Source organism: Stenella coeruleoalba (genome assembly GCF_951394435.1).
Source record: "Stenella coeruleoalba genome assembly, chromosome: 13".
In the NCBI taxonomy this organism is placed as follows: domain Eukaryota; kingdom Metazoa; phylum Chordata; class Mammalia; order Artiodactyla; family Delphinidae; genus Stenella; species Stenella coeruleoalba.
In genome coordinates, this window is record NC_137159.1 from 73,909,797 (window position 1) to 73,932,140 (window position 22,344).

The 22,344-nt window shown below is 40.2% G+C and overlaps 1 long non-coding RNA gene across 1 annotated transcript in view; it reads right to left on the reverse strand.

Moving 5' to 3' along the window:
* The window catches only part of LOC307195904, a 438,834-nt gene that overhangs the window by 40,892 nt on the left and 375,598 nt on the right, over positions 1-22,344 (reverse strand). The window lies entirely within an intron of this gene.

Genomic DNA, 22,344 nt, shown 5'->3' on the forward strand with positions numbered 1-22,344 from the left:
ACTTCATCACATCACAGTGTGTTCTTTCCGAATTAAAGCCCCTGACTTCGTATACCAACTCTGACACTTGGTACACTGGGTAAACCATCTAATCTATCAATTCTGCATTTATAAATTAGAATAGGAATGGTATTTAATGCATAGAGCTGTTTTGACATAACATGTAAAATGTTTTAGCACATCAGTGTTCAACCAATTGTTATTTTCCATCTTACATTCCACAGATACTGCTTAGCAACTGGCATGTGCTGACTCTGTGTCAGGCATTTGGCAACATTAGGACACAGTTTGGCCATGTGGAAAAGCATAACATATATACTGGAAACATGAAGCAGCATGAAAAGTAAACAAGAACACAAGGGAAGTGCACACCGAGTGGGAACATATGTGGTCAGAGAAGACTTCTTAGAGGTGGCAGACTTTGAAGAAAGTGCAGAGTTTTGGTAAGTGTTAGAGGGAAAGGGAAAATAACTTCATGAGCACAGAGTTGGGGGTGATCATGGCTGTAGATGAAAGGTCAGACTTTGAACAAAGATCTGGATGTGTGCAGTGTATTTGAAGGAAACCCTACTGACCAGGCTCCTACATTCTACCCACCTATAAAATAAATCTCTTGTGCTTCAATGGATCATTGTCCTCTCTTGCAACTTCAATACCCAAAGGAGGTATAAGTAAACCCTAGGGGTCAATGATACAAAGAAGCAAGTATTTTACAAGGGGTCAAATGTTACAAAGAAGCAAGTATTTTACAAGTAATGGGACACAAAAGAGCAGACTAGGAGAGCATGCAATGAGACAGTCCCAGTCAAACACAGAGCTACACAACAGAGGAGCCAGTTACCTGAGTGTGGGAGTTTCCATCCTTAGGTGAGGGGTCTTAGACATGAATGAGAAGAATTCTCTTGTAATGTGCAAGACAACTATAAGCATGAGAACTATACATTCTTACACTGGTGTTCAGACCCTATTCTTGTTAATTCCTGTTCCCCTCACTGTCTCTAATATACCTGATGACTGTTTTACATTGAATTCTGGATGGGAGAAATGAGAATGGATTAAATATTAGATAAAATCATAGGTTTCACAAACATGATACTAGAAAAGGTTGTTGTATTAGAAATAAGTTCTCATTGTGTTCAAAGGCCAAGCTAGTCTGGGAACAGAATGAGTGTTATCTGTCCATACCAAGAAGATTCCAATGGCCAACAGCCCTAATAGATGCATAGATGCATGCCAACTTAAACTAAAGCACAGCAAAGATTTAGCAGCCAAAAGCAAGGCAGTCTTAGCCAAAGCATTAAGCACATGATGTAACAATAGAAAATGAAACATTTTAAGGCTAGGGAGTAAAAACTTTTGATCACGGAAGAATCAAATTAAATTTATTTTTAAGTCATTTTGGCTGGATAGTATTTATCAAGAGACTATGGATGAAAGTGGATTGGGTGTCAAGGAAAAGCAAGGGCTCCGTGAAGCCAACAGACTCAAGACACATTTTCCTCAGTACTATTTTGGACTTTATTCCCCCCATAAGCTTTCAAATTTCAATCACTACCCCACTGAGTCTGGGGAGAAATTGATAAAGAAAATAATATAGCAGACAATCACAAGTGAATTGAATTTGAGCACAATTGAGATGAGCTGCAGTGTTTAAAAATAGAATCATTTCAAAAATGGGCTTAAGGGAGAGTGTTTTTCTCTTATGTGTTGCTTAAATGTTTGAGACAAGAAAGCAGGGAAGGAATTAGAAGGGTGGGCAGGTGGGAGGGGGGAAGGTTGTGCCCTGACTTGGCTAAATATTTATCTAATTCCTCTCAGCTTTTTTATTTTTGAACACTTCTTCAATCTACCTGAGCAGCACTGGAAAAGGAAATTGTTAAAATAAAATGATGTTGCCTGTAATCACAAGTGAACTGAATTTTTCCACATGGGCTGTAGTGCGTAAAAGCCTTTTCTTTTTAAGATTTTATATATATACGTAATCACTGAAGTTTTGAAGAGGGAAAAACAGAATCACAAACTCAGACTCTTAGAACTGATAGGAACCTTAGAAATTATCTTACTCAGTTCCCAAATTGGGCTGTACCATCAGGATCCTCAAAAGAACTTAAAAATATTATTTCCTTTTCCTACTCAAGAGCTACTGAATCAGACTCCCTGAGGCCGAAGCTCCAGAATGGGTCATTTAAAAGCTCTCCACAAAAACTTTAAAGAAGCCAGGCTGCTGTCTCCTGATTCAATGCATCTCTCATGATTTACTGTAGAGGAATCCAAATCTCAGAGCAGAAAATTCATACAGATATTAACTGACAAAGCAAAAAACTGAACCTAGCATTTCTGAATCCTGGTGCATTACACTTTCCACTACTCCAAAAAGAGAGGAATGAAGGGCTATAAACATCCCTAGAATAATATGGATGAAAAGAAATCTCTCTAGTAAAGTGTGGATGACCTCAGCTGACATGATGTAGGATTTCCAGATCAGACATCGACAGGGCCAGGTAAGAAGTGCTTGGCCCTTTTCAAGGCTGAAAGCTGAGGAAATCAGCACTGGCTATGGTTTTGTTGTTGTTGTTGTTTTTGGTTATTGTTGTTGTTTGTGTGTTTTGCCACACCACGCGGCATGTGGGATCTTAGTTCCCCAACCAGGGATCAAACCTGTGGTCCCTGCATTGGAAGCGCCGAGTCTTAACCACTGGACCACCAGGAAAGTCCCAGCACTGCTTTAGTGGGAAGCTGTAGTGCTGTGTCTCTGATTTTGGTCTCTTGGAGTGTAGGTTCACTGGGCAATAATCGTTTCTTTAATTAATGGACAATGTAATTAACAAACTATAGTCCTGAAATGAGCTCAAGCCAAATGATATGAAGATACAGGTGCAAGGCCTTACCCAGAAGGCTTACGGTCAGGAAAAACCCAGTTCTGTAAAATATCTACAAACCAAATCAACATTTCCTGTAAGCATCTCTTTCTAATTGAGGAAGCTGTTCATGTCAATAACAGAGTCTCAGAATTTGGAGGCAACCTTAAAATTCATTTAGTACAAACTTTCACCCAGTCAGGAATCTAGTCCACAACACCCATGCCAGCTGGGGGGCTGGACTCTGCTAGGACACATTCAGTGATGTGAAAATCGCTCTTTTTTAAAGGTAACCTATTTTGTTGTCTCATCTATTATTGCTAGAAAAAAGTTTCACCAATTAATAAAAAGTTTTCTTCTCTGCAATTTCCAAACTTTCATACTCCTTCAGGAAGGCTCTTTTTTTTTTTTAACAAATTTGTTTCTTGTACCAATAGCAGCTCCCAAAATATTTGCAGAAAGCTATCAAGTGATCCCCTTCTGTACTTCTCCTTCTGTGCACTTCTGCTGATTTCTACCATGTTCCATAGTGTGTTAGTCTGTCGTTTATATTACTAGTATATAATTCATCATACTACAGATGAGCGTATGGGACCTCTCCCACCCAGTAGACTGTGATCTCCCTCAGGATGGACAACATGATGTATTTATGCGCCCCTATATCTCTATTCTCTAACATAATGTGTGACATAGAACAACAGGTATTTAAACGTTTTTGGTAATTCAATCACACCTCATCCTACTTTCAAGTTACCTCTTCTTTGGGATAAATACCCTAAATTTCTTGAATTTCAAGGCTTCTTGAGATAAGCACTGTTTTGTTCATCATTATACCATAACATCTATCACAGAGCACTCAATTAATACTGTTGAATTAATTTGGCAATGTGTTCCAGGTCCTTCATAAGTCTTATCATTGTCTTCTTCTGGACACAGTGCATTTTAAAGCCTCTTTTAAAAAATTAGTACCAACCCAAACGGGGTCTTGACGCACAGGGGAGTATGGCTTCCCTTGAGCTAGATATTATGTAGCTCAGATTTACATTTGGCTTTTCAAACAGCCTTCTTATGCCTTTGGTTCAGGTTGACCTTAAAGTTATTGAAATCTGAAAGTCGTTTCTCATAAATATTAACAGTGATATTTGCCCAATCTTGAACAACAGTTGCTAATTTTACCTAAAATATAAAGTACAGTTTAAGGTATACAAAAGGTTATACAAGGCTATATTAAAATCTAAACATTTAATACAGCATAGTGGTTAACTACTTGGGTTCAAATTCTGGCTCTGTCACCTACTAGCTTTGTAACCTTGGATAAGTTACATCACTTTTCTGAACATCAGTTTCCTTGTCTATTAACTGGGCGTAATTATAATACCGACTTCATAGCTTTCTTTTTAACGTGCAAAATATGTATTTGACAAGGGCTTTGGAACAGAATATATTTTTTAAAAAATTCTTATAAGACAATAATAAAAGTCAACCCAATAAAATGAGCAAAATATTTTACAGATTCCTGATAGATGGACATAATACACTAGGTCAAAGGAAGTGATACCACAGGCCTTTAGTGCTGTGGTGGTAAAGTGCGGGGGAGGGGAAGCATCCTCCAGTACTGCCCTTAGGTTTACTAAGATGAGTCCTTTAGTGAGCCTATGCCTCTGGACTATGAACTTCACGAATATTTCTCAGTTATTTTTCCTCCCCCCCTTAGGTGGAACAGGATGGCTAGAGTGGGCTGGAGTTTCCCTCGTCCTAGGTCAGGTAGGCTCTGATAAAACTCTTGCTGGTTAGGCCCTGGTAAAATAGTTTTCCCTGAGGGCAGACCTTGCTAAGAACAGTACATTCTGGTGCTTTTCAAAATGGGAGATTTTTCTCTGATACTCACTGTGAGGGCCTGGTAGAGCTTCTGGAGGTAAAACTGACAAAAGTGTGGGAGCCCTGCTAATACTGAACCTCTCTGGGGATTTTTACTCTCAGGTTGTCCACACTGAGCCTCCAACAATTTGTCAATTACAGTTCCGATTTCCCTCTCCCAGCACTGGTTCTCATAGAGGCTTCAGCTCACAGGTTTCTGCTCTGGTAAGCTGTGATTCTTTGGGGTTTTGTTTTTTTGTTTGCTTTGTTTCTATTTATTTATTTATTTTTTAAATGAAGTATAGTTGATTTAAAATGTTTCAGGTATAGAGCAAAGTGATTCAGTTTTATGTATATACACATATATATTTTGTCAGATTCTTATCCATTATAGGTTACTACAGGATACTCAATATAGTTCCCTATGCTATACAGAAGGTCCTTATTGTTTATCTATTTTATATATAGTAGTGTGTATCTATTAATCCCAAATTCCCAACTTATCCCCCTCCCTTCCCCCTTTGGTAGCTATAAGTTTGTTTTCTATGCCTGTGAGTCTATTTCTATTTTGTAAATAACTTCATTTGTATCATTTTTTTTAGATTCCACATATAAGTGATATCATATGATACGTGATTCTTTGTCTTTGCCTGTTGGTCTCTCCAATTTGGGGAACAGTAGTTTGCCCTGTGACCTCACTTCTCTTAGGGCTCTAAGAAGAGCTGTTAAATTTTCAGTTTGTTCTGCTTTTTTTTTACTTGTTGTTAGGATGAAGTGGTGACCTCCAAGCTTCTTACATGCTGGATAGGAAACTGAAAGTTCCTTCATAGCATTTTTTGTGCTTAGTACATAGCACTTTTTGAGATAGCGCATGTACAATGCTTTCTTCTATGTCTAAGCAGATAGTAGATGTTAAATAAATGCTTATGATTTTACATGTTTGGGCCTATTATTCTAGTTTGGCAAGATTATTTGAACCCTGCCTATCAAAATGCTTATTAAATTGACCCTCCTAACTTTGGGGCAAATGAAAATGTAATTAGCCTGCCTCCTGAGTTTTCAGACATGGCATTGATTAAAAAGACATTGAGGGCTTCCTTGGTGGCGCAGTGGTTGAGAGCCCGCCTGCCGATGCAGGAGACACGGGTTCGTGGCCCGGTCCGGGAAGATCCCACATGCCACGGAGCGGCTGGGCCCGTGAGCCATGGCCACTGAGCCTGCGCGTCCGGAGCCTGTGCTCCGCAACGGGAGAGGCCACAACAGTGAGAGGCCTGCGTAACGCAAAAAAAAAAAAAAAAAAAAAAAAAAAGAAAAAAGAAAAAGACATTGAGATAGGAGCTCTGATCCAAGTTATCTTAGCCATACTGATTCACACTTTTTTGGATATATTTATTTAATCACTTGCATACATGAATCTACAGCATAAACCATAAAGCTTCATTGTCTTCTTCCCTACAAATTTAATCTCAGTGTATCAACTAATATGCCAGCGTGACTGACATTGTGAGAGGCACTGTCTTGTTCTACCACCAGACATATGGCCCATGTCTTGTGTTGATGCAGGAAGGCAAAACTAGCTCTCTTGTAATCAGTAGAGGGACCACCTGTAAATTCAGATAAAAAGAGCCATCTGATCACCACTGCTGCTCTGGGCAGGACACTGCAAACCATGGTAAACTCCACGTTGCAGGAATAGGCTTATATGCTAGAAGCAGTGCCACTATTTTTACCCTAATTCCAGAATGTCTTGTGTCAATCTCTATATAATTTGAGCATAAGTCTTGATTCTCTGAATGCTACAAGCAACGTAAGGGCAAGCTCTGTATATCCCATCAACATCACTCTCACTCTGCCCCCTTTAAGGGAAGGAAGCTGGTGATGAGACCATCCACAGGGTCTTTTGAGATCTAAGCAGAAGCTGGCCTTTTGGAGCCCACTGAGGTCTGCAAGCTCTTCTCCCCACATCACTTTTAGATCCATGGACCCAGAATGTGAGTGAGAAAATCCTTACACCAAGTGAAAATATGAGATATTGTTAAGCTTCCTGCCAGATGATACATTACTAAGACCACAATGCAATGAACACACACACACAATCACATGTCATTATTGGTCATTACTGGTATCCACATCTGAAAACAAACAATAGAACTACTCACGGCTTCTAGACCCTAGAATTCTCTTTTCAAAGCCGTCCACGTTCCTATGTCTCCTGCCCACATCTCTCCTGATATACACTCTGCAAAAGCCAGTTAGAAAATATGTACTGAATATTTATGTTGTGCCTACTCATGCATAAAGCTCTTGGCCAGCTTTAGAAAGTTAAAAAAAAAAGATTTTCTGCCTTCAGTGAGCTCACTGTCATCTGGAGGGAAGGGACACTACATGAAAGAGTGGTTCATCATTCTACACTGTATCCAAGAACTGAGGGCCAGACTGCGTATGACAAACCTTAAGTGCCATAGGGCTTCTGAGGAGAAACAGCACAGTGCCCAAGGCATGACTGGGGAAACTGAATGGTAAGGGTGCCTTTGCAATTCATTGCAAAAAGATGAACAGGACTGTGTATAGTTTCCAATTTTTTTCAATCATTTAACTGCACTGCAGCCTACATACATCCTGTTGCTTCCTTTTATTCAGAAAGAAAAATAAATAAATTCAAAGCCAAAAGTTAGTTGCTGACCCCAGGCATATGCCTAAGAGAGCTGCCTCCTCTTTCCCTGGAGTTTCCAGGGTAAGTAGCCTGGTGGAAGTCAGCAGGGAAACAGGGTGAACACCAATTTGTGTGCTGATTTTATAACAAGATTATTTCCTAAATCACAGGCAAGAGTCTACATACCAAGAAAGCATTTTTGGATACACAATTATGTTTTTAATTTATGTTGAAGTTGAATTATGATTTTGAAATCTATTTATACCACACACGCACATGCAAAATAGAATTATTTAAGCGAAGGGAAAAAGTTACTCCTCAGATGATAAAGCCTGAAATCGCTGCCCATAAAAGAAAGGAAGAAAGATTTAGATGTGCTTAGTAGAACTGGTTGATTTTAAACACTTAATGCATTTCCTAAAAATGTGCTCATTTAGAAATGTGTATCTTCTAAATACTTTATAGGATTAAAATGGTCTTAACGCAAAGAATTAACCAAGACTGCATCAGTGGCTATGAGCAGAAAATGGCCAGGAGATAGAAGCTGGGGTCAGAGTATCAGCAATTATTCAGTCAACTAACGTTTGTCAGAAGCTTGCCACACGTCAGGTACTGGGATGAACGTTAAGCTTTCTTAGAGACAAGGTACTGAAGCAAAGCAGAAATTATTAGGAACAAGTTAAGTTTAGATTTTGAGAGCTCTGTGTTCAGGGGTCAGTTCTAAGCAAGCAGAGAAGCTCATGATGAGAGAAGCTGAGTCAGAAACCACAGGAAATATTCACATGGTGAACATTCTTAATGCACCTCAATGACCAAAGCGGGAAGAAAGGAAACGACTGTGACTTCAAACCATTGCTTTACCGGAATTATTTTGATACTTCTAAGTTAGAGCATTTCCAACTACTTCCTATTTTAAGATATGCTACATGGCAGTGATAATTTTTCTCATCCTCTGTGACCCTTCGATGTTTTTTACCAAGAAATAATCAGTTTATTTAACAAAATAAATAGATACATATATACACACACACATACATGTATGTATATTACATATACATGAGTATGTGTGTGTGTATGTATTTGTTTATATATATATGTGTATTATACATTACATAAATGTATATATGTTTGTATACACACACACACACACACACATATATGCTGGGTTAACAAGTAAATATTTTGGTGTGTTTTTAAATGCATTAGTGTGGGTCACAAAACTTACTTAAATAGATGAAAACAAAGCCTAAAATTACTGAAAAATGAAATAAGTTTCATTTCTCTTTTTTCATTTATAATTATCTACAATTACCTAAGTATATAACATTACTTATTATCTGTAAGTATCTATAGCTTAAAAAATAAGGAGATATCTAACCATTTTCCCTTCAGACTGTCACGAACGGTTAAACAATTCCAGCAAAGCCAAGGAAAGCAAAGCAAAGGGGTACCATTCCATGCAGAAACATTGCTTCTGAGACACGGGAGTGTGGAGGGGGAGGGGGAGCTGGGACAGCTGCCGGCAGGTAACAGGCGCTGGACTTAGAATCCAAACAAGAATGTCCGCTTGCTGTGGCTCAGATCCTTCTTCACAGCTGGGTTTGGCCAAGAAGAATTACGACAGGCTGACTGAGCTCATCTCCAAGGAACTGAGCCTAGATGTCGGTTACTCCCCGACACAGGGTCCAGTTTATAGCAGTGCGCAGGCGTTGGTCTGAGGGCTCTCATTCCAGGTGTGGCATCTGGAGCCAACAACTGTGCCAGTGGCACAGTCTTTCTCAGCTGCCTTGAGTTGAGGGCTGTGTCCCCACTGCCTGCCTGGCAGTGGGGCACAGATGGCACTTGCCCGTAAGGCCTGCCTGAGGAGCCGGGAGCAGCTCCTGAGCTCCTGTGTTAGGGAGAGCATAGTGCATATCCTCAGGCTTCCATGCTGTCCAAGAGGAGAGAGGCTCAGGATTGCAATCTCACTAGCCTCCTTCTTCTTTAACATGTGCAAAGAAAGCCAAAAACAATGAAATTAAATTCTGTTGACTTCCCTCAGAATTGCACATGAGTAGCAATTGTTAATGAAAAAGGCAAAGAAATCTCATTCCATTATCTAATTTTCTAGTCGGAGACAATAATTTGCTCTTTTCCTGACATTGTTTGGATAACAAATACTCTAATGTAATATTACTTCCAAACTCCCCAAACAAGTGAACGGTAAAACAAAGAATACAAAATCAAAATGTAAACTGTGGAGAAATTCTGGGATGAAAAAAATTTTGGGGGAAGAAAACATCAGCTAGTATATTCATAATCTCTAATGAGGAGCGAGCATCCCTGATAGGAAGTCCTGGCTTGGTTTTTTTCAGTCCTGGTAATGGTGGTCTCCACACTGTACTGGCCTACAAGATGGACAGCTAGGTTAGGAGCATCTTCTCCCTATTAAAGAGGAGACCACGGATTTTTTGATAGATTCATGAAAATCTTGACTCTCATGAAACCATTCAATGCTACCAAAGTCAAATGTATATTTGGGGAGGTGTGGTATGGCATGATCCTGGTGAATCTTTTATTGGAACATTCCCACATCATCCCCAAATACACATAATTGAAACATGCACTGCTTATAAATATGCATCTTTATACTCCTTGAGCCACCCATTTGCCTTTTATTAATGTGCACAATTATCACTCACATCATTCAAGCAACCTTCAGTATGGACTGAAACCAAGAGGGCCACACAGCTTTCTTTCCAAAATCTGTGTTTTAGCTCTGATCAAAAGTCAGTTGACAGAGAGAAGGTCTTTTTATTGAACTTAACAGTGCAGAAAGGAAAGAACATATAGCAAAAGGCTATAAAGGTAGAAACAAAGCAATTTCAAATTTGCTTCCTTGATAAGTGACAGAGTGGACATCCCTAGACATTTAGACAACTGCACACATCCTCATACCCTGACATCTTACTGCACATCAATGTAATGACATGGCACCCATTGGCAAAATAGTGTCAATAGGATTAATCTGCAAGATTTTTGTTGTATTATATTATTATGACATATCCTTGCTATCTGAATAGGGATGCTGAGACTAATAGAATTTGGACCAAAGCCAAGAAAAATTTCAACAGAAAACCTATAGACCCACGAATTTTTAATTAATTTTTGGCTGGGGCAATGTTGCCATTTATAGGCTTCATCAGGAGATGAAGTCTCCTGTGTAGTCAGGAGAACAGAAAAGACAGTGTGAACTACTGCACCATGCTGAAACAGGATATACGATGTCTTTTCACCTGAAACAGGATGTGAGATGCTTTCTCTTCACCTACCCCAATCAGCTAGTTCTGCAATTGCAAGGTCAAATCCCCAAACACTTCTGCGTGTAGCTCTGAAATCATTCATGGCTTAAATACCAGAATGGGGATTACTTTTTATGAACATGACTGTTTTGTTTTTAAATTAAAAATTAACAATAGTAATGATAATATGGAAATATTAGAAACTTTAAGTACAGTATTGAAAAAAGACGTGACACATACCAGCGGTCTGTCCAAGAATAAAAAGAAGAAAGGTCTGGGAGACCTCAGGAACACTCTCCCTTAGGAAACTCAGATAAGGAGTTGAATTTGTAGAGTTTTTGATTCAACTTGAGTCAACAATGTGATGTGACTGCCAAAGAAACCTCTTTAGATGAATTAACAGAAGTATAATGTCCAGATCCATGAAGGTGCTAGGCCAGCTCTCTTACACACCAGAGTAATCTATCTAATTCTGGAAACTAGGATGGAAAAAAAATAATAACAGTCTGTTTTGAGGTGCTGGATTAAAATAGTTAAGGGTCTAGAATTGTACGATTTCGTGCACAACTAAAAGCAGAGAGGACATTTAGCTGGGGGCAGAAGGTTTGGAGAGTTAATGGAATTCATATTGAAATATGTGAAGGTTATCTGGGAGAGGAGGGGACGGGCATACTGTATGGCTCTAAGAGGCCAAACAAAGTCCAGCTGATAGACATTGTAGTACGTGAGTTCTTTACTCCATAAAAGGGATCACTTTGACTCTTTTGGGGAGGCCATCCATTGCCTCTCACAGCAGTGCTCAGGTAGAGACGAAGCATCCACTTAAGGAGGATACAGCGTCAGACAAAATGAACTTAAAGGTTCCTCCAGTGCAGCAATTACACTCATGCAATTCCCCCAGTTCTCCACTTCTCACTCAAGGTTGTCAAAGAGGGCAGGTCTTCTCATGTAGTTTTCATCCATGGTTCATTTTCTTTTCATTTTCCAAAACTGCTGCTCTCATCACAGGGTGCAATAGCACACCATCTTCTCACGCATTCTTGCTCCCTAAGGAATGTGTTCCAGTTTGGGTAATTACATTCTGCCAGCCTAAATTATCCCTGCAGTTTACACTGAGTAAGGCATTTTTCTTTTAATATCTATCCTAAATTGTTGCATAGTGTTTCTATGTACCAGTAAATATTACATATGTGCCAAGGTAATAGTCAGAACCTTGGAAACAGCTCACCCAATTTAGAGGAGAACAACAAAAGACTAAACCTAATTAAAATTTACTTCGATTAGTCATACTCCTGCATGTTTGGGCCTTTATGCTGGAAGTTAAGGGAAATAGGCTTCCTATAACCTGCACTTATTTTCCTAGGCTTTCTGAATTTTTTCAGCTCCCATTGTTTTCCAATTCCTATTTCACCCAAAGAGCACCCCAAAACAAGTTTGTGAGTGGTTGGAAAGAGTGGTGGGTCAATAGTATAAAGGTGCAGGGAAGAGGCTGAGGTTTGGCCTGGACCCCTTCATCATGGACGTAATTCTTAAATACAGCTCTGCAAAGTCTGTCACAGTCATGGCCGTTCCAGTCAGAGGCTATAATCCTTTTACATTTTTTTCCCCTTTTGCTTGTCTGCCTCCTTATTAAGAGTATTTATTCTAGTTACTTTCATTGCTGACCTTGGGAGTTTATTGCAAATATTATTTCTCTTGTTTGCTTGCTCTCACTCTCACTCTCATACACACACACACTCTCTCTCTCTGGTCTCTGACCTCATTTCTTTAATGGTCTCAGTATCTCTGGATAGCATTTTTTCCATCCACACATCATTTTTCCATCCATGTTTTGCATTAAGGCAAGAGGCACGTCTGGGCACACAGAAGCTTGTTTGGAGGTTGTGAGCATCAGTGAACAGTTGGCACACGCTGGTACTTACTAAGGTATGTGATAGTTAATTGATCATTGGCTCTGAGGTTCTGGAGAGCAGGGGCTGGGTCTGCTTACCCTAACACAAGGTCTAAAATAAATGGATGTCCAGGAAATGCTGTTTGAACTGATATGAACGGAATGGAAGAAGTGAACTGTATGAGTAAGACTCTAAACTTCAATATCCCAAAGCCCTCTTAGGCATCCTGCCCCATGTCTGTGAGCTCTTAATTTCCAAGCTCACCTTTCCTCCTTCAAGACAGACCTGGAGAACCAGGAGATCTCAGTTCTTGCTTAGACCCTGCTACAGACTCAGTGTTAGTCTTAGGAAAGTCCCTTCCTTTCTGGGCCTCAGATTCTCTAAAAGTGAGGAGGGCAGGATGACATCATGCCCACTGTGGTCCTTCAGGCTCTGATATTTCATGTTTCTCCGGGCAGATGCCTTAACTTACAGTGAACAGCAGGCAGGTATGACTGGGCTGCCATTCAGGCCTGAAGTCGCTAATCAGGCAAGGAACACTACATACGTTTTACTTCATCTGAACTTTAGATAACTTTTGCTTTACAGTTTACTCTTTTTTCCACACAATTTCCCTATCTATTCTAAACTGATTCACAAATGGTTGCAAGAATTTGGGGGCTTACGTTAACTGTTCTGCAATTCAGACAAGTGATTAGAATATTCCCAGCACATACACTTAATCAAAACAAGCCCAATTAAGCTCACTACTCCAGATTCCACCTCATTAGCTTTCTGTTCCTAAAATATAACAGATGTCATTGCTGCAGGCCCGGAGGTACAGACACATTTTTCAGCTAAGCACTTACAATGCAACATAAGTTAGAGGAAGATTTAATTATTACTTTCATTGTCGTGGCTTCCTATGGAAGCTCATTTTTCACTTAATAGCAATCTCTTTCTACCTATTTGCCCACTGCCACCAAAATACCCTGTCTTTCTCCTCAAATAGTGAGTTCATAAAAAGTGTTATTCCCCTCCTCTCCTTTTTTGCCTCTTTTGCCTCTCCTTTTTTGGTAAGTTGATTTTGGTTGCTCCTGAATTTATCTGACCCTAAACTTTTATTAAGTGAATGGAAGAGGAAGAAACAGAATGCAATGATTCCCTCTCCTTTCTTCGTAACATTTGGGCTTGTGTATTGGCTACTCTGGCACCCATACTCAAAGAATCGTTCACAGCTTGATTTTTTCCCACTGCTCTTTGCACGATGTTGTATTGTAGCACCTAGTTTGCATTGCAATTCCTTTTATCCATTTGTTTTCTCCTCAAGGCCATCAACTCTTCTAAGCCTGGGCCCTAACCTTTTTGTTTCGTATTCCCAGCTCCAAGCACACACTGGCACACACTGGGTACTTGCTTTGAAGAGTGAAAGGAAAATAAATAAAAGGAACTGAATCAAATTCTGCTCTGAGCAACAAAAGAAACAAAAATGCTTTATGTGACAGGGGGAGTTGATAGCTGATTCTTATAAGTGGAATAATTACTGATTATTTGTCCAACAAGCAGATAGCTGTAAATCTCAAGTCTTATACAGCAGTCACTGATCCAATCAATTTTCTAATCAATGCCATCACTAGGTCACTTGTTAAAAAATTACATATGTTCTTATTTATTGTGGAAATGCCGTATTTTGAGATTCTAACATTCAGAGAAGTAATGAGTGTTCTGGCACGTCCTACATACAAGCAGCCCCCCACTCCCCACTACGCTCACAGCCCACAAGAAGGATGTCACACTGAGCCTCCTTTTCAAGGTAAATTTCGCACTTCACATGTTTCATATTTGGGTTTTATCCACGGATATGTCGCTTTCTCTTCCTCCCCTCATTTTGTATTTTTAGGTAAATACTTGTTCTCTAAAGAGACCCTACATAGTTTTCTTCCTAGAAACAGTAAATAATAAGAAAGACTCTAATACAGCCATACCCTATAGATGTATTGCTCATTTTTCCTTTAGATTTGCAGGTGTCTGTGGGCTTAGAATTTATAACCTAGTTGGGAGTTAAATCAGACACATACCATACAAACACATATGCACATAGTGACAACATAAAAAACATTATTTGTGATTTTAAAAACTGACAAGAACTTGTACATCCAAAAGAGTCTCTTTCTCTTCAGCAGAGTCTTCTTGGTGAGTGGAAAATCATTCCCAAAATGCTGACCTCACTCAGAACTCTTCAAAGCCTCCTTTAGGAAATTTCTGAAAAGTTATGTGTGAGTCAGCTCAGTATACTGTATACTGCCATATACTGCCGTAACAGTATACCACAGACCAGGTGGCTTAAACAATAGAAATTTTTGTCATAGCTCTGGAGGCTGGAAGTCCAAGATCAAGGCACCATCCAATTCAGTTCCTGGTGAGGACCTGCTTCCTGTCACCTTTTCAACGTGCTCTCACGTGGCACCTTTGTGTGTGGGCAGAGAGGGAGCCACTGAGCTCTTGAGTGTCTCTTATTAGAAAGGCACTAATCCCCTTGGACAAGGGCCCCACCCTTGGACTTTATTTAACCCTAATTACCCTCCATGAAGGCCCCATCTCCAAATATAATCACACTGGGGACTAGGGCTTCAAACTAGGAAATTTTGAAAACAAAATCTTTGGTCCGTTACAAGCCAGTTTCAGGAAAATAGTACAAAATTTCAACTGGATTGCCTTGAAATTGGAAACTTTGTGTTTCAAGAGGAGAAGACATTGCTTTTCTCTTTAGTTACCCTTACTCATCTGGCTTATTCACCTGACTTGGCTTCAAATAATCTTTGGCAGTTTCTAATATTGAAGTTCATCAACATGTAAAAAATTATCACTATGGAAGAAACAAAGAATTATTACAGAGTCTGAAGACAATTTTCAAGGAGGAATTCAGTATTTATTTGGGATGATCGTCATATGGTTGGAATTAGTGTATAGAAGTCCGGGTTGACTATTACATTGTAAGGAGAAGCATTTAATCAGATTGAAGATGTGTGGTATGTTTATCAAGGCAACCAATGGCCTGTGTGTATAGTTATACCTTTTAGTCATAATACATCTACAACATACCTGTAATTAAATAGCATCATGTTACATAACAGGCAGCAGAGCACAGTGAAGGTAAATACTAATGATATTATTTTTAAATTCCTTGAAAGTAGGAGAGTATTTGTCTTGTTCATGACTTTATCTCCAGGGCCTAGAATAATGCTGAGCAAAGCACAGGCACTTAATAAATGCTTACTGAATTGAATTGATACATAATTCTCTAAAAGGCCAACTAATTGGGTTCTGTTAAACCTGAAGCCTCTTCAGTACAAAGCAAGGATTGTAAAACTAGATCCCTCAGGGCAAATCTGGCCTGCCACCTGTCTTTGTATGGCTTGTGAGCTAAGAATAATTTTTACATTTTTAAAAGGTTGGGGAAAAATTAGAAGAATAAAATTCTGTACCACTTGAAAATTATGTAAAATTCAAATTTTAGTGTGCTTTATTGGAACACCGTGTCAACATAATGATTTTATTAACAAATCTAGATTTAGTAAGGAGAGATTTTATTCAACAGGATTATTGCCAGGCAGGGGGGTGTGGAGAACGATTACAGTAGGGAAAGGGGGAATTTTGCAATAGAAGGAAGGCTCTGACCATAAATCAGCAAGCATCTTTAGGCAAAAGGGGATTTTCTTTTCTAGAAAGGAATGAACGAGGTTAGAAAGAACTGAGTGTGCGTAAGTGAGGTAAAAGGGTGGTGTAATCTGACTGTAGGTGGAAAGGAAGACTATTTCATGCTGAGACCAACCTGTTTTCTCGGAGCAGTCCTTTAGGAGGGGCTGTATGCTGGCTCAGGTGAGGGCAGGCTAAAGTTCAGAGGCCTAAGCAAAGGTGAGACTCTTAACCGAAGTTTTGTTAAAAAGCATTTTGTTCCCGTTCATCAGTAGGGACAAAACGGTTCAGCTAATTATTTATGAGGCAAAAAAGAGGAATCTGGAGGGTTTGTGCCTGGCTATGTCATAGGTAAACATGGGGGCATCCCTGAGTCTTATCTAAGTCACAGGCGAAGGTGCTTCTTTGCAGTAAGCCATTTCCTAGAAGACAGTAGTGGTGGGGGGGGGGGGTGTCCTTGCCCTTTCTGTTTTCCAGGATCACAGGGCTCAGGTGAAATTCACCATTGTCAGTAGCCATGCTCATCCATTCCTGTATTGCCTGTGGCTGCTTCCACGCTGCCATGCAGAGTGGAGTAGTTGCACAGAGACCTATGGTCCGCAAGGCTAACATATTTACTATTGCTGTGTTACAGAACAAGTTTATCGACTCTCATATAAAGAAATTGTGGGGAGGGGGGAAGGGAGGAGGAATTTTGGTTGAATCAGTAACCATTAGGAATGACATAATATACCAAAATAAATATAGCTTAGCAAACTCTTACTCAACCTCCCAGACTCCAGTGCCCTTCTGACTCCTGCTACAGGAAGGAGCCTCCTTGGTGCCCAGGACACCCTCCCATGCCCTGCTCCTGGCACTCACTGTATTGCAAATGCCCGTCTCCTCTCCAGGTACTTAATTCCTTGAAAGAAGAATAAGACTTCGCCTTCTTTGAATTCTTAACACCTAGAACAGAACCTGGAAATCTGGAGAATGCAGAAAACAACACGGGAACAAACAAACTTTGATATTCAAAGTCATTACTAACAATGTATTGCCAAAAACAAGTCTGGCTCCAGGGAGAAGGTAAGAACAATCTTTAATCACACCGTGCATATGCAAATAGCTACTGTTCCACTGCAGAGAAACACTTTGTTCTCTTTAGTAGGTTAAATACGCCTCTCCACAAATGTGTTAACATCCTTCCTTTGCTTAGCAAATCCTCTTTTCATGATCTCTTCAAAGGTAAACTTTATCCCCAGTTGGATTAGCATAACCTCCATATCTGTGTGCATGTATTAAGCTCATCTCACCCATCTTGAAAAGAAATTACTCTTCAGTGCCCACATTCACCTCAAATATCAACTAATTTTTCACTTTCAAACACCTTTAACAAGTCATTTACATTGTCTCTCTGAAAACTTACTTCTACCTTTCATGACTTTCCTGATACCAAGTCTCCTTTAGGGTCTCTTTCTTTGCTGACTCTTAAATGCTGATGTTTCTCCAAGTTTCCAGGTAGGTTCTCTGCTAATGCTATGAAGTCTTCATGAAAGTGCTCACTTCCATGGCTGAAAGGACTATCTAAAGGCTCATCACAGACAAATCAGCACTTCCAGGACTTAACAGCATCTGTGAGTTCAGGGACTATAATTACACATTGTCTACTAGATAAACACCTCTACTTGAATGGCCCAAAGACAATTAAAACTTAACATCTCTACAACTAAAAAAAGAGCAAAAGCCCTTTTCCCTCCGTCTCAGAGAATACCACCATTATCTACCCAGAATGTTCCTTATAGAATTAGTCACCAAACTTATTGGTTTTACTTCCTAAACAGTTCCCAAATATCTTCACATCTCACAATTCTACCTGCCTCTATAGTGCTTCTCATAACAATACCTTTACCTGGTTTTATCCCTATAACAGCTTCCTAACAGGTTTCCCAGCCCTCAGTATTATCCATTGTAGAACACCTTTCCTTCATTCTAAAGTACGAATGTGATCAAGGCAAACGTCTGCTTAAAAATACTTTAGGGTAAGTCCAAACTCCCTCCTATGATTTAAAAGAACCTTTGTGATCTGGGACCTCCAGACTCATGTCTCACTTTCCTCTCTCTCTGCATCCCTCTCCCTTGCGCCAGGTCACACACACTAGCCTCCAGCCACACAAAAGATTTTTTTTTTTTTTTCTGAATACGCCTTTCTCTAGCCTCCAATCCTTTCCACAGGATGCTTTATCTTTGCACAGTACCCTTTCCCCACCCAGCCTTACCTTTGTTCCCTGCCAATATCTATTCAGCATTCATATCACAGCTTAGACATCCATTTCTCTAAGAAATTTTCTGTATGGCTCCTGCCCTACCACCACTAAGTCTGTTAGGGGGCCTTCCTATCGCTCTCTTAGAACCTGTACTTCTCCTCCCCCAGCACATATCACATTGTACTTTAATTGCCTATATCCTCATCTAGATCACACATAATTGGCACGTTTGGTGAAATCAGAACACATGTTTACAGTGGCTTGTCATGGATCCCCGAAACCTGGTACACTACCTGGCACATGATTGGTATTCAATAAATAAGTATAAAATAAGCGAAAGCATGACGTCTACTTGTCTGCACTTCAAAGGAAATTGGTGAAAGAAATCCCTTCTTTTGTCTCATTCAAAATAATTGGTACCGATTATTAAATAAGTGATTAGTTTACAGGCCCAGATCTATGGAAATAACTTGAAAAAAACTGAAAAGCCAATGAGGCATGAAAGAATTTTCCATCCGGAAAGCCACTGTTGTTTGGTTATTGTCATTGTTTTTGTTGTTATGTAGATTAGTCTTGTTTCTTTGGTTGAATCTGGTAGTTGGGGGTGAGGTCCTGGAATGATAATGTTCATAATGAGATGTTCTTAAATGCTAAGTGAAGTGTACGTGTGCTTCAAAATTGTGGCCTTCTGTGAGTTCTTGTTCCATGCAGACAATTGCTTCCCTTTTCCTGTACGTATGCGCTATGTGTTTTTTGAAGCCCACCTTGAAATGTGTTAACCTTGCCTCTGCTTCACTCCCCTCGGAACCCACATGCATGTCATACGCATTTCATTCCCCCACCCCCAGCAAATCTCCAGAAAATTGGAATGGAACTTTTAAAAAGATACAAATCATTGTAGGTTTGGCGTCACCCACATCATCCATTTCAGTTGATTTGCTATTAGCATCTGTGACGAGGCTTGGAGGTGGCTGCCAAACCTTGAATGTCACTGAGATGAAATTTAGCTGGTGGGGCTGAAGCCAGGCTGATCACTGCTCAGACTGTGAAGCTTCATGATTGTCCTCTCTTGTTAGCATGCCTCTGTTTGAGCACAAAAAGCATAGATTGCTTTGCAAAATCTATCTTAATTAATCATAAATAGTGCCTGATGGGAAGATTGCTGCTTTCATCTTAGTTAAATAAAACACAATCAATAAATCCTTTTCTTGCTCCAGGTTTTCACAGTATTGTACAGGTTGCCTCCTTACATATTTGAGATGCTGGAGGTCTAATCGCATCAGTGTGTTACTGATAGCCTCATTAGGCTGTATCATCAAGAGCTGTTCCCAGACCCTTCTCCACTGGCAGAGCCAAGTCCCTATGAGTTAAATGGGGACATTGGAACAGCAAAACAATTCCACTCCTTCCCAGCAGCTAATTAAGAAGGAGCGTAAAGCATTGTGCTAAAGACTTTGGTGAGTTTGCCTTGTAGCTCTTCAAGGGTGACCTTGCAGCAAATGGTGAAAGTACCGAAGAGAGTCACTGTTGCGTGGTAAATGGTCATCAGGAAAGTTCACATGCTACCAAATGGGTGGCTAAAGGTGCTAGAATGAGCTTGCCTTCTTCTCTGCCCCTTTGAACTCACAAAATTTCCTTTCCGTACAAATATAGAAGGCAAATAATGAAGAACTTAACAATCTACTTAAATGTACAATATACAATCAGCCTCTTGCACCAGTAATATAAATGCTACGTATTGGGGCTTAAATACAGCAGTTTACCATGGAGCACCCATGTCATATAATGGGGCTGTGTATCTGCATAACGAATAGTGTAATTGCCTTTCTTTCTTGCCAGCTTCTATTTACAGAGCTTAAAAAAAAAGAAAAAAGCTAAAATTTCAATTTCCTATCTTCTCTTACGGCTTCAGGTGAGGCCCTCTGATATAGTTCTGATCAATGAAATATAAGGAGAAACCTGCTGATACCACCCCCTCTTCCATCTTCTTCCTGCCTGGTGAATGGGGAAATGAAGCAGTACTTGGAACCAGGAAGACAAAAGCTAGGCGCTGAGGATGGCAAGTTAGGAAGACAGAAGGAGCCTGATTTCTTGATGCATCTGGATTAGCCTTACAAAGCCTAAATTTCCTATGCCCAGACTTCTTAGTGCTTAACATAAACTCCTGTGTGTTTAAGTTACTATTCATCAGGTCATCTGTTTCAGATAGCAGAATCCTATCCTTTCTGATGGAGAACACAAATGACTGGTGATTACTTTCTGCCTTTTTTCTAAAAACTCCATAGCTCGTTTACTCCATGGGTTCAAACTCTGTAGCTGAGCATTGACAGAAGAGTGCCATGTACAAGGAGATCAGACCTAATTCATCTCGTCTTTTGAAAAATGCAATGGGTTCTTAACATACAGGAATTAATGCCCTGAAGACCTTATTCAATTCTCAAATTCACAAATACCACTTGTATTAGTCAGAATCTAGTCAGGAAAACAAAAACTACCCTATGTACTTATCAGAGGGAATTTAACATAGGGGATTTAATATGGGGAAAGAAGGGGCAACACTGAGGTTACCGGGAGATAACAACAGCAGGGAGCAGTTGCTACTCCTGAAGCTGGAGGGGCAAACGAGAGGAGGTAGATGTAAGGAGAACTTAAGAGCCCAGAGGAGGAGCCTCAAAGAGTTGGTGGTCAGATCTTGAAAAGGAGACACTTCCTCGGAAGTGAACACATTTAGGGTCGCAGAGGAGCCTAATGGAGTTCGGGCACAGACCTCTGAGGAGGTGGCATTGCCCGACCGCTCTGGTACGTTTAAGGGGAGGTGATGAGGCTTGTTCCAGGAGTGCTGAAAGACACTGTGCCTCCTGCTGCAGCCAGGGTAACCTGCACAGGCTAAAGAGCTGCTGCTGCTCGGGTGATGCCGACAGGGCCAAGAGCACCCAGGAAGAAGAAAGTGTCTCTCCCCTCCTTCTCCCTTCCACTCTCTTTCTTCTACTTCTTATTGGCCAAACCTAACAGGAAGCAGCTGCAAAGAGTCTGGTAAATGTAGTTCACGATGTTCCAGCCCCAGCATCACATCCCAGAACATGGCGTAATGGCGGTAGATTAGGAACTGTGACAATATACGCATAGAACTAGCGCAACCGAAAATGCAATAAAGAATAACTGAAGCATTAAAGTGATCCCACAGTGGTGGTACTAAAACAGAACAAAGGTTACTTCTGTAATTATCCGGCAATTCTTCCATAAAACCAAAATTCTACTTTTCAGGTTAAAAATGGTCATTAGGGCTTCCCTGGTGGCACAGGGGTTGAGAGTCCGCCTGCCGATGCAGGGGGCACGGGTTCATGCCCCGGTCCGGGAAGATCCCACGTGCCGCGGAGCAGCTGGGCCAGTGAACCGTGGCCGCTGAGCCTGCGGGTCCGGAGCCTATGCTCCGCAACGGGAGAGGCCGCGGCAGAGACAGGCCCGTGTACCGCGAAAAAAAAAGGTCAGTAATTTTAAAAATTACCAATGTTATTTTCCTCATTTTTTTTTCAAAATTAATATATAGTCATTGTAGGAAGATTAGAAATGGTTAAAAAAATTAGAAAATAGAAACTACCTTTAATTTTATCATTTGTATTTCTGATATAAATACTGTCAGAAGTTTCACAACTTTAATAAACATAGATAATATTTATTGCAACCCATTAATCACCCTTTTAAATGCTTTGCATGTAATGTATCTTTTAATCCTCAGAACAACCCTGTGAGTTAGGCCCCTCAGCCATCAGCCAGCAGACACATCACCAAAGAACCAAGACTTGAATTTGTGCTGTGGAACGATAAGAAATGCATATATTGGTCTCTGCCCCTGGTTCCTGACATAGAGTTCCTTTGGGAACTTAC